This window comes from Macaca fascicularis, chromosome 2, assembly GCF_037993035.2.
Source record: "Macaca fascicularis isolate 582-1 chromosome 2, T2T-MFA8v1.1".
Lineage (NCBI taxonomy): Eukaryota > Metazoa > Chordata > Mammalia > Primates > Cercopithecidae > Macaca > Macaca fascicularis.
Genome location: NC_088376.1, coordinates 24,034,613 through 24,053,569, shown reverse-complemented (window position 1 = coordinate 24,053,569; position 18,957 = coordinate 24,034,613). Strand labels below are relative to the sequence as shown.

Below are 18,957 nucleotides of genomic sequence, written 5' to 3'. Positions count from 1 at the left end.
GTTAGTTTTTGGTGGATCGTCTTTATCATGTTTAAGTGAAACAGAAAAATACGCCAACTAAGTTTTTAAAAAATGGCTGCTGCATTTTACAGATGCATTTTCTACATGTACTTTTACCATCTTTTTCCTCCTTTAATGTATTGATCAGACAAATATTTCGATAGCTTTCCTAACTTTTAACCATGTTTAATTCCAGGAATAAATTTTTCTTGATCATACAGCATTATTTTTTTTTGAGATGGCTTTGGAATTTACTTGGTAATATTTTATTCCAAAGTTTGCCCTTATGTGTATATGTGAAATTAGCTCATATTTTTTTTTTTAGTGTGTATTTGCTTGGTCAGAGTTTTGAATAAAGATTATATTAGCTTTGGGAAATGATTTTGAAACTTTCATAATTGATCAAGGAGTCCAAATACAAGAAAGGACATAAATATTTGAATAACATATTCTACACACTCGATCTAATAGATTTGTACACAGAACTCATGTCATATGAGTTAATAAAATAGATTTCTGATTGTCCATGGAATATTAATAAAATATAAATCACAAGGTTAAAACGAACACCTTCACTTATTTTTTTAAAAGTAGATATTTTGATAGGATATAATCTTAGATCATAAGCAAATAAAATTGATTTTAAATAAAGCAATAGCTAGTAAATTTTATCTACCTGAAAAATAAGAAATATCCTTTATAATAGCTGTAGGATTCATGAGAAAAGCAAAATTAAAATCATAAGCTATCTAGTATCAATAAAAAAGAGAATATGTCCCATCCAAAGTTATGAAACACAGCTAAAGCTATACTCAGAGGAAAAATGTGTGGCTTATAGCTATAATACCTTCATTACTGAAAAACTAAGACGTTAACATAGTACTAACCTTAATAAGTTTCATGAAGAACAAAAATATAAACCTAAATAAAGTATGAAGAAGGAATTAATAAAGATAAATGCTGAAATATAGTGGAAAACAAAAATAATAGAAAGAACAAATACAATCAAAAGCTGGTTCTTTTATAAAATATATAACCATCTTATGAATATGATTAAAGGAAGAAGAGGGGGAAATACTAGGATTGAGCAAATAGAAACAGGTGCACAAAGATGAAAATGATTATTAAGAAAGTACTAGAACTAACCCCATTGTAATAGATGTGAAACCTAGAAAAACTGGATGATTTCTTAGCAAAACAGAAATTAACTGACCCAAGAGGAAGTACTAAAATGTAATAAGAAGAGACGGAAATGGTGATTAAAAGTCTATCATTTAAATGGCGGGAGGAAGTATCAGGATTAAATAATTTCACAGCTGGGTTCCATTTAACTTTTAAAGAACAGATAATTCCAATGCTACTTAAACTAGTCTAGCCCATTGAAAAATATGAAAACCTCCTGAGTTTATTTTATGAATTATATAGATCAGTGGTTCTGATAGTGTGTTTCCTGGATCAGCAGTCTCAGCATCAGCATCATATGGGACCTTGTTAAAAAGTCAAATTATCTGTCATCCCCACAGACCTACTGAATCAGAAACTCTGGGGTTGGGCATCCAGGAATCCAAGATGATTCAAGTGCATGCTAAAGTGTGAAAACCACTGCTGTAGAGGTAGCTGGTCTACATCTTATATACAAAAGGCTACAGGTTGGGTAGGGGCGGTGGATGTAGCATCAATACCCTAGGGTTGGGACTTCCGCTAGCAATAGAAGTTGTATGTGTAGGGTAAGGTCAAGGGGGATTACAATTACTGGCATTAATATTAGTAGCTGCTTATATAGTGGTAGAAATCATAAGTGGTAATTGATCCAAAACTAATTTAGACATGGCCATTTGCATACTGCATTCTCATTACCAAATGAGAAAAAGTATATTTTCATTGTAAAAGCAAACTGGTTACAGTGGGTTGGAAGAATTTTAATACATTTTAATAATGAGGTAAAGAGGCATGTGAATTTCACACCACAGACTTCAGGCATTTCACACCCATTCTTCTCTCATTTCCCTCTGTATCTACCATAAAAAGTATTATTATTAGTTCAATGTTTTAGATGAGGACAAAAAGGTTCAGAAAATTTCAGGAACTTTCCCGAGAATACCGAGTTCTATGCAGCATTCAAAATCAGGTTTACCTTCCTCTAATCGTGCCTTGGCATCTCCTACTAAATTCTTAGAACTTTTTTTCCAAGACTGGGCTGACTCCCAAGAAATCTGAGTCTATCTCCTCCCCAATGGGCTTCTAAAAGTGTTTCTTCCAACAGATAACAAACATACTTCCTCCTCTTGTTAATTTAGACATGTTTCAAAGTAAAAGTCCTTCAATTTTGTTGTTGTTGTTGCTTTACCTCAGAAACTAACAAATCTTTACCCAGGCTGTATAATAGAAACAATTTTAATATTAATAGCCCAGTCAGTCATTTGAGGATTAAGGGCCTGGGGTTTGCTTTGGCACGTAGAAGGAATATTGGTTACCTGCAATTCTGGTTTTCGGAAGGTTCATAACTGTAATAGATAGCGGCTCCCCGAATCTAAATTTCCTGGCACATGCCAGGCCTGCACTGGAAAGCTCAGATTTCCCTGCTTCAGACCACCCACGGGGAGGAGGCAGGAATCTGCCAACAGTGTGGTCTCCTCTATAAAGCTGCCTTCCACAGAGGGCTCTGGTTCCTCACACTGAGATGCAGTGCACAGGCCAAGATGATTGGGTTGTCATAAATATAGATTCCCTGAAAGCAGGATTTATAAATGGACTGGGGAACAAGGGAAAAATTCTCCCAAACAAAAATAGCATACATTTTCTTTGTATTTGCCTGCATGTATCTGGCTCATTTGGACTACAGGAATGGTGGTGGCTGCATCACAAAATTTGCAAGGTGATCAGAACAACTGGTCTCAGTTTTTTCTAAGGCATAGCATATTTTGACTACTGGGTCAAGAAACAAACTGTTAGGTTTACACCCTCTGCCTCCTGCCCATTGCTCAAAGTCCTTGAATTGGCACCTTACTGTGCAGAATGTGATATACAACCCTGTAACCATGTAGAGTTGGAGTCTGATGAAACTTCTCAAGAGAGCTAAAATCTATCTGGATGTAAACAGTTTTCTCTTTACTTTCCCACAATTAACTGAGAGTTTAGTAATCACTTAGGGAGGCACACTATTTATTAGGAGCCAATTAATTAGTCTATCATATCTGATTCTAAAAAAAGTCATACTTTAAAAGCAAACCACAATGACGGATCATTCCTTTTTTCTCAAAATAAAAAAATGAATCCTCATATGAGAGTTCTTGGCTGTTTTTATAAATATAATAATAAATCATAATAAAATATTAATGTTACTTTCTTACTTGGCAATAATTTTTAATTAGACTAAACAAGTATATACTCATTGATGTTGGCAAGCAAATTTTGATATCCTACACAGTGCCATGTATATGCTGAACACTATCTGAAACCATGAATTATTTTTAAATTTACTGAAGAGAAATAACATGGTAAAGTCTGAGCTAAAGTTTATTTGTTTAGAACATAAAAGGAACACATGCTCATTGGAGAAAAAATTTAAAACTACAGAAAAGCATTAAAAAATCACTAGTAATGCAACTATCCAGATCTCTCAATTCTTATTTCCTTTTGTTTTTTATGCATCTGTTGTTTTATATAGTTGAAATTCTAAATAAATTCCCTTTTTATTCTTTTCCACCTAACATTATAACTGAACCATTTTCCCATGCTATAACCTCTTAATAAACAGCACTTTCAACGACTTTATATGGTTCACCATGTAGATATAACATTATGTATTTAACATTCTCCTATTGAAAGATATTTGGCTGATTTCCAAATACAAATAATGCCACAAATAACTTTCTGTGCCAAAATGTATTTCTGAATTATGGATGATTTTTTTAAGGAAATATTTTCAGAAGCATTCCAGAAGATCCCAAAATTACTGCCGGAAAGAATACGAATATTTAGTAAACTATTGATATGACTGCAAATTGCTGTCCCAAACCATTTGCTTAAAGGGTCCTTCAAGAATTTCCCTGTGACTTCACTCTCTCCATACTCAAAGATTTCTGCCAGGTTCCAGTTGCCTTGAGCTGAAGTATAAAAGGTTGCCCCCAGGGGTTTCAGGCCATTAGCTAATGGCCTGTTTCCACAGTTCATTGTGGTCAAGTTAAGACTATGAGTATATACGGGCAACCACTGAAATAGCTTTTGTCCCATTGCTGCAGCCTGTGAATTTTGCCCACCCAGCAAAGAAAGTGAGAGGTTGAGTTTTGAAGAAGAGCAGGCTGTAAGTTGTCAGAAAGGTAGGGGAAGGGATGTTAGGTAGGACTGTAAAATAAGAGCCACCATGGCACATGTTTACCTATGTAACAAACCTGCACTTCCCACACATGTACCCTGGAACTTAAAATAAAAGTTGGAGGAAAAGAAAAAAAATAAAAAAATAAAAATTAAAACAAAAGAAGTTCTAGACAGTTGAACTTACTAAGGGAGATAGCAAGGAGTTAGAATGTACTAAAATAATGATATTATGAATAACAATAATGGTTAGTTTGTTAGAAACATAGGCATAACTACTACCAAAATGCAGGCTTTAAAATTTGGAATTTTATGAAAGAATTCATAAAGGTTAGGGTGTTATGAAAGTTGTAAGTGTCTTTGCCAAGCCTTGTTTGAGGTCCTACTATGTAAAATCACTGGTGGATACAGAACATCCCTCTTTTTTGAAATATAAAGTACAGTAGGTAGCTAAATAGGCATAATTCTGGAGTGAATGAAATCTTTGTTATAAAGACAAATAGACAAAAGTAAATTTGAGGCATGTGAAAAACTGCCTTGTTAAACAGGAGAATGGAAAATTGTTTTATTAATAGGTAGATTGTAATCTTTGGTCTTTTGTGTAGATGTGTACTTAGAACTCTATACTTACATTTTAAAATTTGTGTTCATCTTTAAATATACCATAATTAATGCTTTGCCCATGGTATAAACTCAATGAATATTTGCTCAATTTTAATTGAATATGTTTTCTTTCTATAATTATTTGAATTGGAAATTTTCTATGCCTTTGAAGTGAAACTCTTCTTCATTTATGGAATAGGTTTATGTTCCCCTTTTGTTTTTGTGCCTCTATCAACCAAAAGTTCTAGAATCTTCCTTCCTGGGAAGGAAAGAAATAAACTGTTTATTTTCTTTGCCATTTAAACTGCCATACCCAAGCAACTCAGGCCCCAAACAGAACCTTTGCCCTTGCTGCTCCCTTTGTCTGGAAAGCTCTTCCTTCTGGCTCCCGCTTTTTGGCCAGGTCTAGCTGGAATACTGCTTCATCAGAGAGGCCATCTCTGACCACACAGCAAAAGTGGGTTCTACCTCCTTGTACTTCACATTTTTGTTATTTTCTACCTTACTTCCTTGGCCTTTTTGTATATGTATTACAATTTAAAATGATTCATTTATTTAAGTATTTAAAAATTCCAGTATTTTTCAAATTTTATAAGCTCATAATGAGAAATGTTTTACATTGATTCATGCACACACACATACACATACACATAACTGCAACAATAGTTTGAAAACAACACACTTAAGAAGTGCTAGTGGAATAAAGTTTTGTTTCTTTACTCTATTTGAGTTTGCTAATTAAAGGAGCAATCACAAAAGCTGTTTGTATCCCACTAACTGGATCTCATAACCCACTAACAGGGTGCAATCCAAAATTTGAATTATTGAGTTGTTTTCTGTCTGTTCTCTCCACCCCTTCCCTTTAGCCTACAGAAAAAATGTAAGCTCCACGAGGTAATAAAATATCTACTGTATTTGTCTTATTTCTGGTACACAGTTGATATTCAGTAAATATCTTTTGAATAAATCAATACATAAAAATGAATAAATTAATAATGTCTTGCTAAGTTCATTTTCCTTATTTTGTTATGCTTTTAACTAAAAATAATTATTTAAGTTGGAGCATCATTTCCTTTTCTGATAGAAGTATTTTTGGAATCTAATTTAATATTCAGGGATCCATTAAGCATTTCAAGGAAGATACTGACATTACTAAATTGTTCAGCAATGCACAGATTTTGAAAATACACTTGAAAAATAGAACTTTGATATGAACTTGTAAAATATGTAAGATGTGTTATAAAACCACTGATTAAATAAATTAAAAAACTCCATTCCCCTATTCAGTGCTGTGTTGGGTAGAAAAGGGGTAAGTAAACAAACAAGTGGAAAAGTTAAGGAAGAACATAGAGAAAAGGATTGCGCTGCGCAGACATCTGGCTTTGCTTCCCCAAAGCTATTGAGTGCTGGGGCAGGCAAGTGGGCTTGCTACCCTAAATGGGAGCCATGTATCACCTTGGAAGCTCCGTGTCACAATTCTATTCTACTTACAAAATGCTCCTCTATGTGCTTATTTAAAAATCTCTCTTTGTCAATGTGATTATTCAATCATGCTACTACTTACTGTTTAATCTTTGTGAACGTGGGAAAAAGGAATTCTGTTCAGAGTAGCAAACTTTTCATGTGACTTTAAAATTATTTTCTATCTATAAGAATTTTCCATGATAGGAAACGATTTACCAAAAACCTTTGCTTTTTAAAATGAAAATGATGTACTTTGATTTCATTTCTTAAAAGAGAAAGGAAAACAGAAGAGAGAAGACTTTCCTTTATTCCAAACCTGTCTTTACATAAACAACTACTTCTTCCAGAACTTCAGTGACCACTCATTTGCTCTAAAGCATTGACTCTCAAACTTCAGTGTGCATCAGAATCATCTGGAGGGCTCCTTAAACATACATTGCTGGGACCCACCCCTAGAGCTTCTTTCTCAGTAGGTCTGGTTTGGGGTCATAGAATTTGCAGTTCTAACAAGTTTTTAGGTGATGCTGATGCTCCTGGTCTGAGCACCACATTTTGGGAATCACTGCTCTAAAGCAATGATTCTCAACGACGGGCAATTTTATCTCTCAGTGGATATTTGGCAATGTCTGGAGACATAGTGATTGTCACCATTGGGTATGGGGGGTTCTCTATTGGCGTCTAGTGGGTAGAGGCCAGAGATGCTGTTAAACACCCTACAATGCACAGGACATTCCCCACCACAAATAATTATCTGGTCCAAAATGTCAATAGTGCTGCTGTTCAAACATCCTGCTCAAAAAGGAACTCTCTTTCTCATGGAAGGACATTGTTTAATGAGAGTTTAAATAATAGGTAAAACAAGAGCTACTCATTTCAGAAGCCTTCAACTAAAGTGGAATGATGTCACAGACATTAATTGGGTGGTGTCTCAAGCAGATATCTATGGTCATCTTTCTCTGTGTTTGTCTCTCCCACATTCACAAGTCTATTAAGCTTATAAAACACCACACAGCCTAGACATTTACTCATCCAAAATGTAAATGAGGATCTGTGTATGGCTGAAGAGGGATGGGAAGCCAGCTGGAATGAGGAAACACTTTTATTCTTCAAGGGGCCACAATCACTTTGTCCAAAGTAGATAGAATTCTGATCGAGGAAAATGTAAATCCCAGGCAGGACAGAAAAATGGAGTTGGAAAGGCTTTGCGGTTAACTAGAAGATGCAATATTTCTTTTAAATACTGTGTATTAATGAAAGAAGAACTTGCTTGACATCTTGGCCAGGGCTTAAGCAAAAGTAGGAGGATTTCGACGGTTCTCTATGATGCCCTCTCATCTCTCCTCTCCATCTTTCATAGACTCTTCCATCCATCTATTTTCAGAATTTCCAGAGCCCATTCTCTTTTAAGAAATGAAATCTGATCTTACACTAGAAAAAAGAAAGGCATTTCACTAGCAGATGTGACATCTCCCTGTCTTCCCCTAAGCCTCTTTTTTACACCTGAGTCTGTATCTTAGCAAATGGTCCCCTGGGAGGTGGAAACTTAGGAATCATTCTTATTGTTCTTTTCACCTCCACCCCTATGTCATCCAGTTAATCTCCAAGTGTTGTGAATTCCCCTTTTTAAATCTCTCTTCTGGACTCTTCATCCTTGCTCCTTCAATGTTGGTTCATACCAACATTATTTCTCATCTGGATTATAGAACAGCCTTGCAAATGGCCTGCCAACCTCAGCCCCTCTTCATACTCTATCCAGACTGAGCTGTCTACAACACTTACGTAATCTCACTGCTTAAAACCTCTCATTTACTACTAATAGGTCCAAAGACCTTGCAATGGCTTATGAGGCTTTGTACACACAGGCCACCAATTACTTCTCATGCCTTGCTCCTCTTCTCTCCAATTCCTCCATCATGCTATTGTGTTGCAACCATCCTGAACCTTTCTGGGTTCCATGAAAGTGTCATGTTTTCCCTTAACACTGTCTTTTTGCATGTACTGTTTCCCCTGCCAAGAAAACTTGAATGCTTGCCCTTGCCTTCTGCCCTACTTCCCACTACTTCAATTCTCAGTTAAACGTGCTTCCCTTGGGAAGCTTTCCCTGACCTCTCAAGTCAGAGTTAGGTGCCCCACCCATGTGTTCTCATGGCACCTTGTAAAACTCCTCGTTGTAATTATCTTCTGTGGTAATTGTCTGGGTCCCCAGTAGTCTGAAAAGCAGCAAGAAAGTAGAGTCCTCATATCTATTTTCTTTTTATTTTTTTCATCATCATAGCTCTTGTACCTAGCACTGTACCTGGCACAGAGTAAATACTGACCATACTTCCTCATAGGTGGGAATTTAATGAAGTATATTATCCTGGCAAATAACGTAATGAAGCTGGTGAAAGAGATAAGTTTTGAGATACAAAAGGATCCTTCCCAGAGGTCCTTGAAATCCAACCATGCTTCCTACTTATATGCCCACATTTGTGTGGCAGAATCATTACAGAAAACTGAGCTCTCCTGCTAATTTTGTGAACTGATCTCCTTCCATAGCCTTCAATAATTTTCACGTTCTTTTTTTCTTCATTGGTACATCTACCTAGATCAAAGAATCATAGGAAGCCAGTGTGGCTCAGCCATGGTGAGTGAGGGAGAAGAAGAGGGGGTGAGGTCTGTGAGTCTGGGCCACATCACACAGGGCCTGGTAGGCCATGTGGAGGAGCAAAGATTTTATTTTTAGTCTAATGGAAAACCTTTAAAGAGTTTAAATCACAGTGGTGACTTCATCACTCTGGCTTCTTTGTGGAAAATGGGTTGGAGGATGATCCAAAAGTCCAAAGAGAAAGACCAGTTAATAGACCATTGAAACATTTCAAAGGGAGGATGGTGGCTTGACCCAGGCGGACAGAAATGGAGATGGTGGGAGTGTGCAGACTCGGGATCTATTTTGGAGGCAGAATAGGTAGGAGTTGCTGAGAGTTTGGATTTGGGGGTGAGAGAAACAGGAAGCAAGTATGATTTCTAGGTTTCTGGATTAAATACCTGGGTGAATGGTGCTGCCATTTACTGAGATGGGAAGACAGCAACTCCTGATTTTCAAGGCTCAGCTCAGTCCTCACTTCCTCCATGAAACCTGTCATCAGCTCCAATCTCCAGCCTTCTCTCTTTCCTCTCAACCACGTGGGACATCATTGCCTGCACCACACATCTTTTCAGGAGTATGTGCCGAACTCCTCAACCTGGCTCACATTCCTTGAAGGTGAGGGACCCCTTTCACATCCAGCAATGCCTTGAATGTAGTGCTCCATCAAATTTGCTGCTTGGGGAATTAAAGACAATTCCCATGCAGCAAACATCCTTGAAGCTGCTAAGAATATCCTGCCACCCACGGGACTAAATGTTCACATCCTCCAGTTCATATCTCAATTGAACATTTTTAAAAGCCCATTACCAAAAGCCATTGAAAAATATGTTTCTCTCTAGTTCTTAAAGGCATTTAATGTCTATTATACGCTCTATTATTATTTAATATTATCCCTTTTCACTTGATATATAGTTACTTTTCTTTCCCATTATTAAGTATTACCTTAAAATGCAACCTCATTTCCTCTTGTATTAAATAGAAATTGAGGATAAGTTTCTCCTCACTGAAAACGCTTTGAAATATTTCAAGTACATTTCCTTTTCTACACTGTTCATTCACAGTTTGGTTCAAAAGCTTTTTAAAAAAAAAACTTGAAGATACCATAATATCACCTTTCAGTTCATTTTTAAAGTTTTTCAGAAATATAAATCTGATGCAAATTTGGAGTTAGACATTTATTGTAGCTTCCCACACAAAGCTAGAATGCTGTCTCTAATATTCTTCACAGTAAAAAGGGAACATAATCATGAAGAACTTACGCAGAGACAGGAATTAGGCTTTTTCTTGTTCTTCTTTTCAATTCACGACCTTTGAGAAGGACTTAGAAAAGTATATTTTTGTTCATAATCTACTCTAGTACTGGGATAGGCGTTTTATACACCTGCTGTCATTTAACTAGCCCCATCACCTAATGACAGATTTTTATCTCCATTTCACGGATATCTGGCAGGATTTAATGATTTGTTCGAGGACACACAGCTGGAAGAAGCACGTCTGCATCCAAATCCAGGTCTTGGTGCATCTAAAGCTCAAGGTATCCCTCTTTCCCAAAGGATAAAACTCTTTTCTTGAGGGAAATACAGGACAAGTGTCTTCCTTGCTCTGTGCTTCAGTCCTTCTCATGCTTAAAAATAGCTGCACTCACTCCTGCAGTCTTTCCTTGTCCAGATCACACACTCCCAATTCTTTCAGCCTTTCTTTATAACATGGAACACCCCAAACCCTCAGCTACAGAGCCATTCTTTCCAACATATTCCAGTTGTCCTCTCAAGTGTGGTACTCGAGGAAACCAAATGTCTCTCAAAGCATGGTACTAGGAATGGATTACATTGTTTTTTAATTCATATATTCCTGCAGGGTCTTATTTCAGAATAGGAAGCTAATTTATTTTCCTTTTACAAGTCTCCTTAACATTTTTAAAGTTTAAAAAACACAACATTATAATCCACATCGCTGTATTACCTTCCTTCCTCTCCCTGCCCCCAATAGAAAAGCTTGAAATTTAGGAATTATATTTTCTTTGTCTTTTAACTCCAATTCAGGACACATGAGAATTACTGGACAAGTCCGCTTATGTAATCCCACCCTTAGGAAGGATACATAAGAATTTTAAGAGAAGTTGACCATTGGAAGCCCATGCCCTGATGGACATGTCTTGACCCACACATTAATTGCAACACAGTCTCCTTCCGTGTTCATACAGAGAGCATCACCGGGGTGGTTTCACACTTACCCTGCTGTCCTCTGGGCTTTCAGGACCTGTGGACATCGCTACATCCTCAGCATGAGCTTCTTATTCTCTACTTCCAAGTCAGATAGAATGAAGGCATTCTAAACAAATAAACTGCCTGGGACCCAAAGCCACGTCCCACACTTACGCGGCTAAGCTATCCCAATTATATGTTCTTGAAATGCACCTTAGAGGCCCGTGGTGACTGACGCTTGGCTGGCGTCATGGCTGTGTGGATTTTGCCACATAACGCACCCAGACAAACAGCTCACTACTCCAGGCTGCCCTCTCTGGCTCAGGATTCTACACCGTGCCTCGCGGCCCGCTATAGGAGCCAGCATTGCAGCCGGAAGATGAGCAAAGCTTGTGGTAACCTAAACCCCTAGTGAAATGAGACTCCTATAGCACCGGGAGGCTGCCTGGACAGCTAACACCTGACATGCTACCTTATCCACATCTACAGACCCTGTTACGATTGGAACTTTACTCCCCTCTCAACTCCAATATACTTACACCAGCCTGATAATAATAATTGCAGGGAGAAGTAGTTCACTCCACTAATTATGCTGCTTATAACTGGCACAGAGAGCAGTGATAATTTGGCTTAAAGTAAGGTTTTATGATCCTCATATGTTTAAAGTGTCCTTGGGTTTGAAGCCATTATGATTCAGACTTGAAAATTGTGAGGATGAATTTCAAATATCTCTGCTGCTTCTGGGTTTTTCTTTCTTTCTTTTTTTTTTTAGGAAAGCATTATTCTGAAAGTGCTCCATGTGGCAGCTCTTGTTTGCTCCTGAGGTGCCCAGCTATGAATTTAAAATGCTTTATTGCACTCTTCACAGAACATGTTTCTGCTGGTGGGTAAGGCCTGGAAGCTGCCTGCATGCCAAGGCAATGCCCCCTAAATGAAGTCTTACATAAACCTGACAAAGTATCTTTAGACAGAAGTAATCTCAATGGGCTACTACAGAGTCATGAAAATAGCTGCCGGTCAACCACCAAAACAAAATTTGGCTGAGCACATACTTCCAAAAGCCTGAACCACAGGACAATTATACCAATAACATTTCATCATAATAATATATTTTTAAACATACTGGCATATTCTTTTTTGTTCTCTTTCCATCCTTTCCTTCCTTTTTTCTCCCTCTTTTCCCTTCTCCCTTGGTTCCTTCCTTCCTTTTTCCTTTCAGAAGACATTGTGCTCACACTCCCCCCGTTTCTTCTTCCTTCTCTCTCTCTTGCTCACCATTATTCTCCTCCCCCACCACATGCTACAGTTCAGACTCTACATTTAATTGTCAACTCACCTGATGCTCCTAGATTCTAAATAACCTACACTGCAAATTAACATCCTCTCTTGAATTATGGCAATGTTATCCAAACCGGATCTCCCCAGAAGGTGGTTTATCAACTCTCTCTTCTACTTAATAACCCTCAATGACTTCCCACCAGGTACAAGCTAAAGTCCTACTCTTCAGCCGCACATACAAGACCCCCACACCCAGCCCCAAGTACCACCTTCCACCAGTCCTATTCCTAACTTCAGTCTCCACAGCACACCTTAAAGCACCTCCCACCCCTCGGCACACTTGACACCTCCCACACAAGCTCTGCCTTATCACGACTCAGAACTGCCCTGTCTGTTCACTCCTTTTCATGAAGGCTGAGCCTGTATTTCAGGCAGAAGCCCTTCCCTAATGTCCTCAGTCAAAGTTAGTGAATTTCCTCCTCAGGTTAACATTGCATTACAAACATTTATTTATTTATTTTTTTTGAGACGGAGTCTCGCTCTGTCGCCCAGGCTGGAGTGCAGTGGCCGGATCTCAGCTCACTGCAAGCTCCGCCTCCCGGGTTTACGCCATTCTCCTGCCTCAGCCTCCCGAGTAGCTGGGACTACAGGCGCCCGCCACCTCGCCCGGCTAGTTTTTTTGTATTTTTTTTTAGTAGAGACGGGGTTTCACCATGTTAGCGAGGATGGTCTCGATCTCCTGACCTTGTGATCCGCCCGTCTCGGCCTCCCAAAGTGCTGGGATTACAGGCTTGAGCCACCGCGCCCGGCCTTCAAACATTTATTACTCTCTGTCTCCCCAAATAGGTTAAGAGTTTCTGGGGCAAAGGTGTCACTGACTCACCCACCAGGCAGTTGCTCAACAAAGGTTCGCTGAATGAACTTTGTTCCTTTGAGTTTATCCTGTATATTTTATAAGTAAAAGGAAGCAACATAGTATGGTGTCTACAAATATGAGCGTGTGAGTTCAAATTCCACCTGTGGCTTGAGCAGGTTATTTAATATCTTGGTGCCTCAGTTTCCCCATATGTGGAAACTTTCCAACTCTAGGGTGCTTGTGAGAAGTAAACAAGTTGCTACGTAGCTGGAATACTGCAAGGAAAATCAAAAGAGGTGCATGCTACCTGAGTGTTTGTTAAATATAATGGAGGTAATTATGATACCCCATGGCTGCCTCTGTTGTGCTCAGGGCAGAAGGTTCCCGACACCATCAGGACTGGTTTAATTTCAACGAGCTGATCTTTTATTAGAAATGTAAGTGTCTGCCTTACTCCTCCAATCAAAAGAGAGATGCTAACACCAAGAACATTACTCAATTCCATAAGAAGACTAAAAGTGGGCTTATGCCACACTCAGAGCCATTGCACTGGCTAGGGTGTTGGGTCTGGAAGGCATATAAAACACAACACAACACAACAAAACAAAAACCTAGTTAAGAAACTATAATTCAATTCTTAGACTATCATATATGGGAAAATTCACATTGGTTCTAAACTGCTAAATAGAAAATATGTCTGTATTCACAAAAAGAGATAGAAGTCTAACTTCAGCCAGGTACAGTGGCTCATGCCTGTAATCCTAGCATTTTGAGACGCCAAGGTGGGCAGACTGCTTAAACCCAGTAGTTCAAGAACAGCCTGGGAAACATGGCAAAATCTCCTCTCTACTAAAAATGCAAAAAGTTAGCCAGGTATGGTGGTGTGCGCCTGGAGTCCCAGCTACCTGGGAGACCGAGGGGGGAGGATCACCTGACCCTCAGGAAGTCAGGGATGCAGTGAGCTATGATGGTACTCTACCTTGTCTCAAAAAAGAATGAACGAACGAATGAACGAGAAGGAAGGAAGGAAGGAAGGAAGGAAGGAAGGAAGGAAGGAAGGAAGGAAGGAGCCTAACTTCAAACAATTTAGCTTCAAAAAGTGAGTAGAAGCCAAAATTCAGTGTTCAGAGATAGTCAAAAGGAAGTATTGATTCTTTTTGTTTGCAGGTAAACCAAAAGGGAGATTCTCTGGGTTGAAATTCTGCAAAATATATTTTCACTTAAGTACACCCTTCATAATGAGCCCTGTACGCATCCTGGTTATATCTTTTGCAAGTGCCTCCTGCGTGTGCCTTATGCTCCAGCTGTACCAACAACCTTCGAGAAACCTGTGCAGAAGCTCACCTTCACACCTTTGCTTGGTAGCTGCCTTGCCTGGGATGCCCCCCTTCTCGTTGTAACACTCACTCAGGTGACCACTTTTCCTGGGAAGACTTTTTCTTGCTCTCTTCAAGGACCTTTGCTCCAAGCCCCCTGAAAATACATGCACATTTTGCAAAGCATTTATCACACCGCATGACAACTGTATGTTCACTTTCCCACCCCCTCATTAGACAGTGAGTCTTTCAAAAGAGAGATGGACTGTGTCTATCTCCCTGTTGCTTTCTCAATGCCCAGCACAGTGCCTGGAACAAAGTATGTGCTCAATAAATGCTCACTGGATATTATTGGACAGGATTCCCTGTGTATGTAGAAGCAAATTCATTGCCAAATACCTATGGTAGCAATGTTGGGTCCTCCTCTGTGCATTGTTTACCAAGGCCATGCCATGGGGATACCACACTAGGGATGTGGCTGAGGAATTTTCACATCTGACTAAGCTGAGATGATTGTACAATTATACATCACTTCTCTCTGGAAAGAGAAATAGTTAGGATTCCTTAAAAGGGTTAGTAATCCCTTAAAAACCATTGCACATGCAGTAGCCTGAACCAATAATTTAAAAGCTTCTACATGACATTCAAAGTTTATGACTCACTTATATTAGGTGAAAATGCAAAGGAGTATGCATCTTAAAGCTACAATGAGAGACTATTACATATCCACTATAATGACTAAAATTTAAAAAGACCAGCATTATCAAGTATTGTAGAAGATATGGAGCAACTGAACTCTCTTACACTGTTGGGGGCACTGTAAATTTCTATAACCACTTCGGAAAGCTGATTGAAAGTTTTTAATAAAATTAAACATATATCTACCCTATAGCCTAGCAAATCTTTCCCGAGATTTATATCCAAGAGAAATGCATATGTCCACCAAAAGACAGTCCCAAACTGGAAACAACCCAGTTTTCTGTAACACAAGAAAATGAATAAACATACTATGGTATATCCATGTACTCAATACTACTCTGCAATAAAAAAAAATACTGACATATGTAACAACAGGTATGAATCTTACAAATGTTATATTGAGCAAAAAAATGTCAAATACAAAGAATGTGTATTATGTAATATGTAAAAGAAGCTCAATAACAGATAAAACATTTATCAATGGTGATGAAATTCAGAAAAGTGGTAACCCTGGTATGGGGCAGGCAGTGACAGAGAGGGGCACGGGCAACCTTCAGGGTTGCTGGAAATGTTTTGTATGTTCTTCTAAGTGGTAGTTACTTGGGTATACAACTACATAAAAAAGTGGAGCCTTATATGCTTTAGCACATGCATGTTATAGCATACTAAACAGTTTTCATAAACTCGATGGACAGATCCCCTAGACGAGCAGAAGGGACAAAACACCCCATCACTCATATAAAATTCAGAGAATGGGTCATATACCCCCTTGTTTGTTCAGGGAAAAAGATCATCACTGAGAAAAAGCTGACACAAGTTCCAATGGAGCTGGCATGGTTGTGGAGCACAGCATTATGGCAAACTCAGTGTATTCAAACAACTGAGGGCAAGGACATCCACTGCTCTGGATGTCACACCTGTAGCATAACTCCCTTTTGGGGATGAGTGGACATCTCAGCTGTACTCTCTATTATGGGAGTCTAGCAACAGAGGCCCTTCTCAGTCATATACTTTCAGTCAAGTCATTGCTTTGGGTGCCACTTTTTTGAAAGTCATTTTGTAAAAGAATAATGCTAAAACCCTCCGAAGAGTGTAAGTATACTAAAACCAGAAGCGAGAAAATAAAAAAAAGAAAAAAAATTTGCAGAAATGTGAGGTGACTAAAAGATGATCAGAAATCTCAAATACTTGAAGTCTGCTGTGTCTGCCAGGCCTGTCCAATAGAAAGGAAAGAGATGCTCCAGAAAAATGTATTGTCTTCTCTTTACCAAACAGGGCTTTGGCTCCTAATGAGAGTTGAACCGGATTATCACATGAGGACCTGCAGACCTTCTTTTACTCTTTCAGTGTTTCTCAACAAGGACATTATGGAATTTGGGGCAGGACAAATGTTTGGGTGCAGGACTGTCCTTGTTCTGAATGTCCTAAAGGTCAGTAGCATCCCAGCCCTTCCATCACTGTGATACCAACAAAATGTATGAACATGTTTCTGAGTTGAGAACTAGCACTGATGTTTTTGGCAGAAGACTTAATTGGCATCCTGATGGCCTAATCCACCCTGAATTAGAATCTACAGTCTTCTGGTTGGTGTTTCTAGTATTAAATATCAAGAATAAATATCTAATGTTAAATATAATATTAATAACAAATTAGTCAACATTTGACAAAAAAAGAGGGAGGACTTTGCTCAAAGGTCCAAATTTCCAGTTCCTTAAGAAGTGACTCATTGAACTTACCCACCCAACCTTTGCTGGCATTTGCATTTGCAATCTTGGACTTGAAGCCTATGTGGCAGGAAGGTCAAACAGCCAGGCACTTATTTCCTTTCTCCTCTGTCCATTGGGTCTCACCAATTAGATTGTGAAAGGAGGAAGCTAGCAGAAAAGATGATAGAAGGAGCCATCTCTTTAAGGCCTGGAGCAGAGCTCATCTAAGCCACCACCCCAGTCTCTTTCTCTTACCAACCCTTTCCCCCAGGAGGACAGAGTTTCAGGTGTATCTTCTGGCAAACAGAGCCAGGGAAGAAAAATCAGCAGAAGAAAAGAAATAATTCTGAAGTTCATGAACCTTATCAAAGTGAATGACTTTGCCCAGTTTTACACCCCCAGTCTCCATCTCACTGTGCAGGCTTAAATAACACAACCAGTTGTGTTACTATAATGACCTAATAGAACATCTCTGAAGATTCCACTTCATTCCTGCATCCATTCAGAGGAGGCCCAAGAGCAGGGCCTCTTCATCTGGTTTGCAGATCCCTAGGCAGTGTATCCCGAAGAGTGATATGAAAGATAAGTTTAGGGGGTAGGTTTACGAATTTTTGAAAGAATAATACTAATTTTTTACAGTTATCTTTTGCTTTTAATAAATGACACATTTTTCATTTATATAAATAATATAGCTTCCTTTTAAAATAATTTATGTAAATCCAAAAGGTCAACTATAAAAAAATGTGAGACTGGGGATGAAATTATGGCAGTTTGGGATGATTTTACCTCAGAAGGGTCTAAGATGGGCTTCTAAGATTTCATAAATTCCTTGAAAATTTATGGGGGATTGTATGCTAATATAATTTTTTTTTCTGGGAGGAAGGTCCACAGCTTTCATAGGGTTCCCCTAAAGAACCTTGAGTCCAAAATGTTAGGAATGATTGTCCTAGAATCAATGCTGTGCTGTTCAACACTGTAGCCACTAGTCACTAGCACGCATAGCTACTAGACACTTCATACTTGCCTAGTTCAAATGAGATGTGCTGTAAGTGTAAAATACACTCTAGATTATGAAGACTTAGCATGAAAAAGAGAATGCAGAATGTCTCATTAATAATTTTTCTACTGGTTACTTGTTGGAATACTATTTTATATATTGAGTTAGAAAATGTAGTATTAAAATAAATTTCACCTGTTTTTTTTTAAATGTGGTTATTAAAATAAATTTCATGTGTTTTTTTAAAATGTGGTTACTAGGAAATTTAAAATTACATATGTGAGTTAGATTTGTGGCTCACTTTATATATTTAGTGGACAGTACTGGGTTATAGTATAAGGCCAAGAAAAATAAGATAATCTCAGAAGTCCAGTACAAATTAGAATTATGAATATATTTTAAGGCAAATTTATAATGAAAGAAACTAGAGATAAATTTTGAGAAAACATGAACTTTTATAAAATGGATTTGGAGAGAAACAATTATACAGGTATACATTTCACTTTGTCCCCTTTGTCACTTAGCCAGGAAAATAAACCAGTAGTAGAAGCTTAAACTGTTCTATTCTTTCAAATTAAAACTATGGTTTCCAAAGATTCGAATGAAGGTAGAAAACAGTAATGGTTTTAAAGTTCCTGGGAAAAGTAAGTAAATGATTTAAGTATCTTTTTTTTTGTTGTTATTTAATATAATCTATATCCACCAAATAACAAAGAGTTTATTGTATTTGCTTTGGGCCAGGACCACCACCCATCTCTGTTTTATGGCCCCTCACTAGGGTAATTAAAGTGTCTAAGTCTTTTAGAGGAACTCCTGAAACTCCTTTCTTTGCCTGGACGGCAGCTTTCATCTCTGGGTCTGTACATCTTGGGGCATTACGATCTCTCTTCA

The 18,957-nt window shown here is 38.2% G+C and overlaps 1 protein-coding gene across 38 annotated transcripts in view; it reads right to left on the bottom strand.

Annotated features, from left to right (window-relative positions):
• Positions 1–18,957, bottom strand: part of THRB (thyroid hormone receptor beta) — a 371,812-nt gene that overhangs the window by 181,070 nt on the left and 171,785 nt on the right. For 13 of the 38 annotated variants that reach the window (XM_045387040.3, XM_074030885.1, XM_045387034.3 and 10 more), the window contains exon 3: positions 14,693–14,821. The exons of the other annotated variants lie outside the window; for them this stretch is intronic. The gene's annotated coding sequence lies outside the window, so the exon portion shown is untranslated. The remainder of the gene's footprint in view (positions 1–14,692; positions 14,822–18,957) is intronic. 38 annotated transcript variants of the gene reach the window in all.